General features: G+C 39.3%; 1 pseudogene across 1 annotated transcript in view; it reads right to left on the bottom strand.

The window, feature by feature from the left end:
- The window catches only part of LOC144038760 (uncharacterized), a 10,681-nt pseudogene extending 1,351 nt beyond the window's left edge, over window positions 1-9,330 (bottom strand). Inside the window, exons 1-8 of the transcript XR_013289282.1 lie at window positions 7,309-9,330; window positions 5,021-5,157; window positions 2,659-2,752; window positions 2,496-2,552; window positions 1,940-2,251; window positions 1,649-1,805; window positions 1,424-1,506; window positions 1-1,212 (exon numbers count right to left, since the gene is read on the bottom strand). The exon at window positions 1-1,212 is cut by the window's left edge and continues 1,351 nt beyond it. The product of XR_013289282.1 is annotated as an uncharacterized LOC144038760 (transcript). The remainder of the gene's footprint in view (window positions 1,213-1,423; window positions 1,507-1,648; window positions 1,806-1,939; window positions 2,252-2,495; window positions 2,553-2,658; window positions 2,753-5,020; window positions 5,158-7,308) is intronic.
- Window positions 9,331-9,351: the final 21 nt, after the last annotated feature.

The following is a 9,351-nucleotide window of genomic DNA, read 5'->3' as shown; positions in this document are numbered from 1 at the left end:
CGGTCTCAAAATCGTCATAATAAAGTTGAATCTGGAGAGCATGTTTTCTAGCTGGGAAAACAAAGCATTCTTTTTGAAGTACGACCCATCACATATATCTTTATAAATACCTCCCTCTTTCAGGAAACCTTCACATAGTTCACTGTTTTTGAACAGAGACTTTAGGGTTCCCAAGATAGGTACATAAACAAATGTATCTGTGACAGGGATCTGACTGTAAACTCCTGTAGTTCGATCTCTACGCACATCAAATCTAACCCCAAGAACATACTCTACTGGTTCAACGATTTCCCACTTTTTCTCAAAGAATCTTTGTCGTTTGGCGCCTGTATTTAAGATTGAGAAAGGATTTTCTAGTTGATCAAAACATTTTTTCAATTTCTTTTCCGAATCTGTGCCTTGGATCTCTGAAGTGCAGCTGAGAACGGCCTCTTTTGCTTGCCTCTGAATAACACTGACAACCTCCTCCAATGAACCCACCATTGCTTGGACAGTGCTCTCTGCAACACCTGATGCTTGTAAATGTGCTACAACAGAACCACACATGTTTAACATGGGATGCTGGTCACCTATGACCTGGGTTGTTACCGGATTGTCTGTACAAACTGTTTGAGATGGTGAAGGCCCATTTTCTTTCCATGTGTCCACATTGTCACTGAGCTCTATTGAAACATTGTCTTTGTGAAAATTAGCCAGATGTTTCTTGAACCCTGAATAAGTGCAAAACGATGAACAACATCCTCGCTCTCCACATTTCAAACGTAGATTTTTTCCTGTGTATAGACCATGGTGGAATCTCAAATGCTGACAAAGCAATGCAGAACTTTTGTAGTGTACTTTGCAGATGAAACCAGTGAACATATGTCAACCAAGGAAGTATATCACCTTAAATATCGGTGTGAAAAAGTCTCGCTCTCGGTGCTTTGACTCTAGGATTTTCCTTTGCAGCTCCCAGGTCAATGTTGAAAACTGTTGTCTGGATGAACGTGTAAAAGCTTCTGAGGGATTCATGGTAGTTGATACTGAAGATAATATACTGATACTGAAGAACTCATCGAACGCTGCCAGGGACGTCTGAGCCTTGCAAGGGATGGCCTTGTAGTCAACAATAACATAGAACTGTTGGATGTTGTTCTTCTGCTCCCCAACACACAGAAGGAAAAGCTGTCCTGGTTCAGATCTCTCAAGGAATGTCTGCACACTGGCTCCAATCTGCAACACAGATGAGAATATATTTTATTTTTAATTTGTAAGTGTATATCTATTTATTTATTTTTGAAGAACAAGGTTTCTTCCTTGTGGTTTAAAATGGTGGAATACATGGTTTGATTTGTCTGTTTCAAGTAGTCAGTTGATGTACTAAAAGTAAATTTACCCACGTTCTAATACAGCTAAAATTAAAGTCCATCGAATGACTGCTTACCCTCAGATATCTCACTACATGGCTGATCGATTGGAAGGGGCTGATCGATTGGAAGGAGCTGATTTTAGCGCTCTTCTTGTGTCCTTTTGAAGTTGGGGGAAGGAGGTGAACCAACAGTTGACAAATAAGACAGTTTCAAATACTTTCATCTTAAAATATCAATAAATAAATTAAAATTGTATAAAGAAAATACATGTTTCAAAAGACAGAATGAGCCAGACTTACTAGATTCATCCAGTGCAGACAAGAGTTCATCAACATGCTCATTAGAAACCAGGTTCTTGCAATTTGCTAGGAACCTAAGCTTGAAGTATGTGGACCATTTTGCCAGCAACCTGCCAGAAATCTCTGCTCCAAACATCATGGTGAAGTCCTGGTCAATCTACAAACACAAAGACCCAGTTTGAGCCAACCCAGAGAAAAGTTACTACGACAGTAATTAGCATAATTAATGCATGTCCCACTGAATCTATCTTGTTCACTTCAAAATTATTCAACCAAACATTTTATTCTCACCAGGGCGGGTATGTCCAGGAATCGGGAAAAAACATCCAAAACTGTAGAGGAGTCTTGCTAGTCATGAACCAGTGTCTGGCGGTATTGAAATGTTGCCCTCATCTTCTCTTTGATGACAGATACATCAGTTGAATGCTTCAATAAAAAGATTGCTTCAGAGAATTCCTCTCCATTCAGTTGCTCATCAATCAGGACCAATTCCCTCTTGGCACTTAGACCACTTGGACCGAAAGTGCTGGTTGAGCATCTCTGGGACTGGGTAGTATTGCGCTGGACAGTCTTTATTCTACAGGCCAAATAGCCAGATCCACTCTAATAAGATAAGATAAGATCCACTGATTGTCACACCCACCTAAGTGGGGCGAAATTCGTTCTCCGCATTTGACCCATCCCCTGGGGGAGCGGTGAGCAGCAGCAGCCGCGCTCGGAAATCATATGGTGATCTAACCTCCCAATTCCAACCCTTAATGCTGAGTGTCAGGCAGAGCGGCAATGGGTCCCATTTTTATAGTCTTTGGTATGACCCGGCCGGGAATTGAACCCACGACCTCCCAGTCTCAGGGTGGACACTGTACCACTCGGCCACTGAGCTCTGCGCATCATAGTAGTGTTCCTGTGAAAATACAACATGAGAAACATGAAATAACAGCACATAAGACAAACTGGAGAAAAGGAGATGATTAACCAAAAAATTACATAATTGTAATAAGAAAACTTACATATCTATTTTTGGAGAATGGATCTTTGAGGTTGGGAAATAAAGTGATAATGCCAGTGCATACTTTGTTCATACATAGGCTGGTTGGGATCCTCCTTAAAAACAGAAAATATTTTTTATGAGCTGTTAAATAATTTGTTTAAAATTTTTAAATCTGGTCCATTTTTCAAACCCATCAGTTTATGTTGATTAGAGATAGAACAATTATAGGCCGGGCCAATTATCAGTGCCAATATTCAGCATTTTGAAGAATATTTGCATTAAACTTTTTTTATTAACTCTTTGACTGCCAAAAACGTTAAATAACGTTTAGTAAAATCCTACGGAGGAGCGCCAAAGACGTTAAGACGTTCACCAAGTTTTTTGGGGAAACGGGTGGATGAAAGCCTTGGCCAGCTGTGCTGAAAGTATCAAGCAGATCTAGTTAGTATAATGCCTATTTTTGGCCCCTAGATGGCAGCGATGACGCTCTTTGGACAAGATTGGGTAGGCGTCAGTAGAAGACGTGAGGCGGAGCTAGAGTGTTGAGGGGACAATGGCTGAGGAAGCCATAATGGCGACCGGTTGCAAGCAGCTCACACTTGAGCATTTTTTTCAAAGACGAAAAGCATCGACCAATGCTAAAGAGCACATTGATGACGACGATGATGATGATGGTGACTCCGAGGTTGACGCCGAAGTTGGAAGCGTTAACGCGGCGGCTAAGATCACGTCATAAAGCCTCACCGGCTAGCGATGCTAACGCCGGAAAACGCGGAGCACAACCGAGCACTTCTGCTCAGCCGGACGTTCAATCGGACGACGAAGAGTGCCCCGAGTCCAATGCATATTCATCGGAGGAGTGGGTACAGTCTGATCACGGAGAAGACATTGGTTGTGGACTACGGTGCCACCATGAATGGAGCGGATAATACCACCCAGTATAGGAACTGAAGGACATGAGGAAGCCAGACGTAACACCACCGTATCATGATCCTGAGAGTAGACTTGATGGCAACATGGCCAAACACACACTGCAGTATATACTTGCTATTCCCCGGAAAAAAAAGCCAGCAAGAAAGTGTAGCATCTGCACGCGAAAGGGCCATCGCAGTGAAACTAATCTGTTGTGCAAATCCTGCTGCGTCTCCTTGCACGCAGGGGAGTGTTACAAAAAGAAAAACTGTATTTGAAACATCTACACAATTGTAAATAGTACCACGGTTGCACACATTTGTAAATAGTTTGCCAAATTGTTTTGTCAAATTGTTACACTGTTGAATGTAAATAAACGTATTTTGCTATCAAAAAACACTTTTTCATTGTTGGTGGTAGTGTTTTACAGAAGTAAAGCACTGTTTAGGTGTTTGTGGCATCATTCATGGAAAAAAAAGTGTCAAATTCACTAGAGTGCATGAAATAATATCGTTTCACAAAAAGCTTGATTTCTCCGTATTTTGTTTCAAAACAGAGCATTTGGGTGAAACTAACCATTTTCTATTGTTGATTACTGAAAAACGGAATAAGGTAAGGTAAAGCAAACTTTTTTTTCTGATGAAAGATGAGAGTCCAATCTTTCATTTGGTAGTATGTGTGTTTCCATAGTCCAAACACAAATTTTCTGTGGACCTTGAAAGATCAGTCAAAATGCTTAAATCGGCTGGCACCCACGGCATCCCTTTTCTGAAAACGTCTGGCAGTCAAAGAGTTAAATCAGAGGACTGATAATAGATCAATTTAAAACTGTGTTACTTCAGGGAAATATTTCTAAGAGATGCTGCTGATCCTGACAACTCTCTGCACCTTCTGTTTTTGTTTGAAAGTGGGGAAAAAATGTAATATATTTTTACCTTTTTGAAAAATGAATTTACTGTAGAAAAATAGGGAGTTATTTACTTGTTTACGTTTTTAATTTACTTTTTAAGACATGATAATGATACTCAAAACTCCTTGTACCTGTTCAATAAACATACTTCAAGACATTTCAACAGAGTAAAGAAATTGAGTTTATACTTTTTTAAAATTTTACCATTAATATTTTCTCTTAAAAATACAGAGAAAAAATTTATCAGCTCCAAATATTGGTTAATATTGACTACTAATCTGTGTCGGGGGAAAGGTGATTTTTACAATCAATATTTTAGGATACTTTAAAGACCCATTAATTAAACGTTTGAGAAAGAAAATGAGTCAGATAACGTTTTTTTAAAGTAATTTAGTAATTTACTTGTGTGTTTTGTTTAACAGAACACCAAATTCACTCTTCACTAGTTTACTGTATAGGCACACACACTCATTAACAGTTTATAGAAAGGACATTTAGTACATCCCTTCAGAGTCTGTGTAGTACCCCAAAAACCAGAAAGGAGAACTTTAATGCTTACCCATGAACCTCAATCATGTTGGCCACTAGTAAGTTCACCATCTGTCGCCTTGTACCATCTACCAATGTTTTCAGGCTCTCATATTCCTGCAAGATCTTTCCTCCCCCAGCCCTGGTATGTAGAGCATCTCTAACCATCTAGAAGATACAATAAAATCAGAATCATAGTCAAGTCTGAAATTAAATTAGACAGATAAGTAACAAATCTGATAACACATTGGTTGGCCCTTAAGTATGTGCTATTGTGATTGACTGATTAGGAATACATACATACATTTGATAGTTAGCTACACAGACAAGTCCCTGTTTAAAAAAAAAAAAAAAAAAGTTATCTCTTTTGTGAGTGTTTGTGAATATTCAAACCAGTCAAACTCAATATATATGGTCATTTAAACACAAAAAAGTCATAAACCTCTTTAGCTGAATCCTGATCACAGTGGGCTCTTTTTAGTCCTCTGTCGCTCGTACCATCACCATTACATCCGGTGAATCAGACACCATAGATGATGAGACTGATGTACACGTCTCAGATGAAGTGAAAGAAAGATCCCGATGAAGGACAGTTTCAAGATAATAAGGAAAACATAAATAAAAAGTTAAAAAATAAATATGATTTAACTCTTTGACCGCCAAAAACGTTTAATAACGTTTAGTAAAATCCAAATGAGTGTCGCCAAAAACGTTAAAAGACGTTAACTGTGTATTTTTTTTATTTTTTGGGGGGAAACGGGTGGAGGAAAGCCTTGGCCAGCTGTGCTCAAAGTATCAAGCAGATTGAGTTAGTATAATGACTATTAATGGGCACTAGATGGCAGCGATGACTCTCTTTGGACAAGATCGGGGAGGAGTCAGTAGTAGAAGACGTGAGGTGGAGCTAGAGTGTTGAGGGGAGAATGGCTGAGTAAGCGAAAATGGCGACCGGTTGCAAGCAGCTCACGCTTGAGCATTTTTTTCAAAGACGAAAAGCATCGACCAGTGCTAAAGACCACATTGATGATGATGATGGTAACTCCGAGGTTGACGCCGAAGTTGGAAGCGTTGACACGGCGGCTTCGATCGGAAAACGTGGTGCACAACCGGGCACTTCTGCACAGGCGGACGTTCAATCAGACGATGAAGAGTACCCCGAGTCCAATGCATATTCATCGGAGGAGTGAGTACAGTCTGATCACGGAGAAGACACTGGTTCTGGACTACGATGCCATCATGGAGTGGATAAGATGGATCAGAACATCTCTTACCACCCGGTATAGGAACTGAAGGACATGAGGAAGCCAGACGTAACACCAGGTCACCGTATCATGATCCTGAGAGTAGACTTGATAACAACATGGCCAAACACACACTGCAGTACATACCTGCTACTCCCCGGAAAAAAAGGCCGGCAAGAAAGTGTAGGGTCTGCACGCGAAGGGGCAATCGCAGTGAAACTAATCTGTGGTGCAAATCCTGCTGCGTCCCCTTGCACGAAGGGGGATGTTACACAATATACCACACAAAAAGAAAAATTGTATAGTTAAAACATCCACATAATTGTAAATAGTAACACATCCACACACCACACATGCACAGTAGCACACATTTGTAAATAGTTTGCCAAATTGTTACACTGTTGAATGTAAATTAACTTATTTTGCTATCAAAAAACACTTTTTAATTGTTGGTGGTAGTGTTTTATAGAAGTAAAGCACTGTTTAGGTGTTTGTGGCATCATTTATGGAAAAAATAGTGTCAAATTCACTAGAGTGCATGAAATAATATAGTTTCACAAAAAGCTTGATTTCTACGTATTTTGGTCCAAAACAGAGCATTTGGGTGAAACTAACCTATTTTCTATTGTTGATTACTAAAAATCTGAATGGGGTAGAAACAAACTTTTTTTTCTGATGAAAGATGAGAGTTCAATCTTTCATTTGGTAGTATCTGTGTTTCCATAGTCCAAACACACAGTTTTCTGTGGACCTTGAAAGATCAGTCAAAATGCTCTAAATCAGCTGGCACCCACATGTTCTCTTTTCTGAAAATGGTTGGCAGTCAAAGAGTTAATATATTAAAACATTGTATTTTAACGAAATCATTCTGAACACACCAGTCATCTGTCAGCGGTGTTTTTGCCACAAAAAAAAGTGGATATAGAACATTTTGATTTGGATAAATCAACATAATTTCACTAAATCCAAGAGAAATAGAACTTGGTGGACAACATTGTAAACGGTAACTAAAACTCAGTTTGCCTATAGAACTGATCCGTTTTCTAAAACAGAACTGTGTTCAAAATGTTATCCTCACCTTTTTGTAGAAATATATTGAAGTCCTCGTATCCATTTTCTGCCTGGGCGACTTAAACATATTTCTGGCTTTCACCAAACGTCACCTTCACCAGCATAATGTACTGCAAAAGAAAGAAATACACTAAAAAGCCCGTATTTGACTAAGCGGCTGCGCGTATTGTCGAACGTTGACCACCTCCCGCCCCGCCCCGTCTGCCGAACATCTTCGCAACATTTTTAAACCAAACCCCGACCGACGAAAAACCAACATTCGGGCCGTGTGCGAACCGTTGCCGCTTTTGTGAAAAGATGAAGCCTAAAAAAACAGCAGCTGACAACTACAAACGACGACGCTAGCAAACTTTTAGGCTACATAAACTGCACAGCTGCTCTGAATATCAACCAAAACACGCAACGGTTCGTTCAATTCACGACCGAAACACATATTTTCATATGTAATAACGTCCAAAAAAAATTAACGAGACAACGAGTAGCTTCATTTTACATTTACAAAAAAATGAGGCAGAACGAACCGGCTGTAGCTTCCCAAAACAAATGTCCCGACTTCGAGTGGCAGGAGCGCGCTGCTAAGCTAACGCTTGCCAATCGTCATTAATATCAACTGCCACATTAATAAATAATGCTGGGTGCAAACGTTAGTAGTTTTGTATTAAATACACATGTAAATTAAGATTGACTTACATGTGGGGGTTGTAATCACAGTTCTATCGATGCTGCTCATCTCAAATTGAAGCACAGGAGAATGAGAAAATGATATTCTTCCGATGGCGACGAGCAAACAATTCAGTAATGTGAAATACCGCCCGAAAGATGCTGAGTTCCCACCTCAAACATCCACCAGTGGCTTTCTGGGAAAAGCACTGGCCGCTAACACTTTTTTTTAAAGTGAAATTAACATTATAGAAGGGATTGGAACATCTGACAATTGACTCTCTGAATCAACACTCACACTTCTGAGAAAATGTCATGTTGGAGTTAAATTAAACTTAACAAGAGTTGAATTGGCTCTAAATTTTTATTATCACCTATAACACTGAACATTTAACACTTTTGATTTAGCTGTGTATTAAACAACTCAAACATTGATTTTTGGGTCTCACTGAAACCTGGCTGTCCGCCTCATCACCTGAAGCCGCTGTAACTTTGCCCAATTACCATGTCTTTAGGAAAGATAGAACTTATAGAAGAGGGAGGGTTCTACTGTATGTCAGCAGCACTCTTAATTGTAGCCGGGATACAACCACCAGATAATATTGACTTAGAATGCGTAATAGTAAATATTTCTCTTTCTGCTAAAATGTCCTTTATTGTCATCTGCATGTACATTAAACCTACAGCCAAAAAATAAATAATCTTGGTCGGTGACTTTAATGTTAATTGGGACAATAAGAAAGACAGGAAAAACCTTAAAACAATTACTGACTCCTTTGACCAAACACAACTTATTGATCGTCCTACCAAAATAACACATTGCTCCAAAACTAAAATTGACCTGTTGTTTTCAAACAAGCCAGAAAAAATCACTAAGACTTGGAACTTGATCACAGGACTCTCAGACCATAACATGATCTTGTTCTCCCGGAAGCTAAATGTAAGTGTTGCTAGGCGACTAAGATAATTGATAAATGTTCATAAAGTTTGATAGTGCTTGAGTTATAATTTGTGTTATAAATTACTAAATAACTTTGTGTAATTGTGCTAATATGTTAATGAAACAAAAGAGACAATATGTTATTTTGACAGCTTCGTGTTTTGCGCAATCTTTGTTGTAACTGCGCATGTCTACTTGTTTGTGCTAATGCTATATAGCTCATCCTTTGAGTTGGACTGAAGGGATGATAAAGGACTGAAAGAAAACTTTGTGGATATTGATGGACGTTGTATCTCTTTTCACGGCAAGCGGCCAACAAGGTATTTGTTTGTCGTTCTTTTGTTTACTTTGCCGACGCTCTGCGTGGAATTTGTACTGTTTTGTTGCTTATAAATGTAGTTCTCACTGCATGACCAAAGCAGATGTGTAAGCAATGTCAGTGTTGTTGTG

The sequence above is a fragment of the Vanacampus margaritifer genome, chromosome 18 (assembly GCF_051991255.1).
Source record: "Vanacampus margaritifer isolate UIUO_Vmar chromosome 18, RoL_Vmar_1.0, whole genome shotgun sequence".
NCBI lineage: Eukaryota > Metazoa > Chordata > Actinopteri > Syngnathiformes > Syngnathidae > Vanacampus > Vanacampus margaritifer.
The sequence above is the reverse complement of the archived record's forward strand: the minus strand, read 5'-3'. Positions and strand labels throughout refer to the sequence as shown.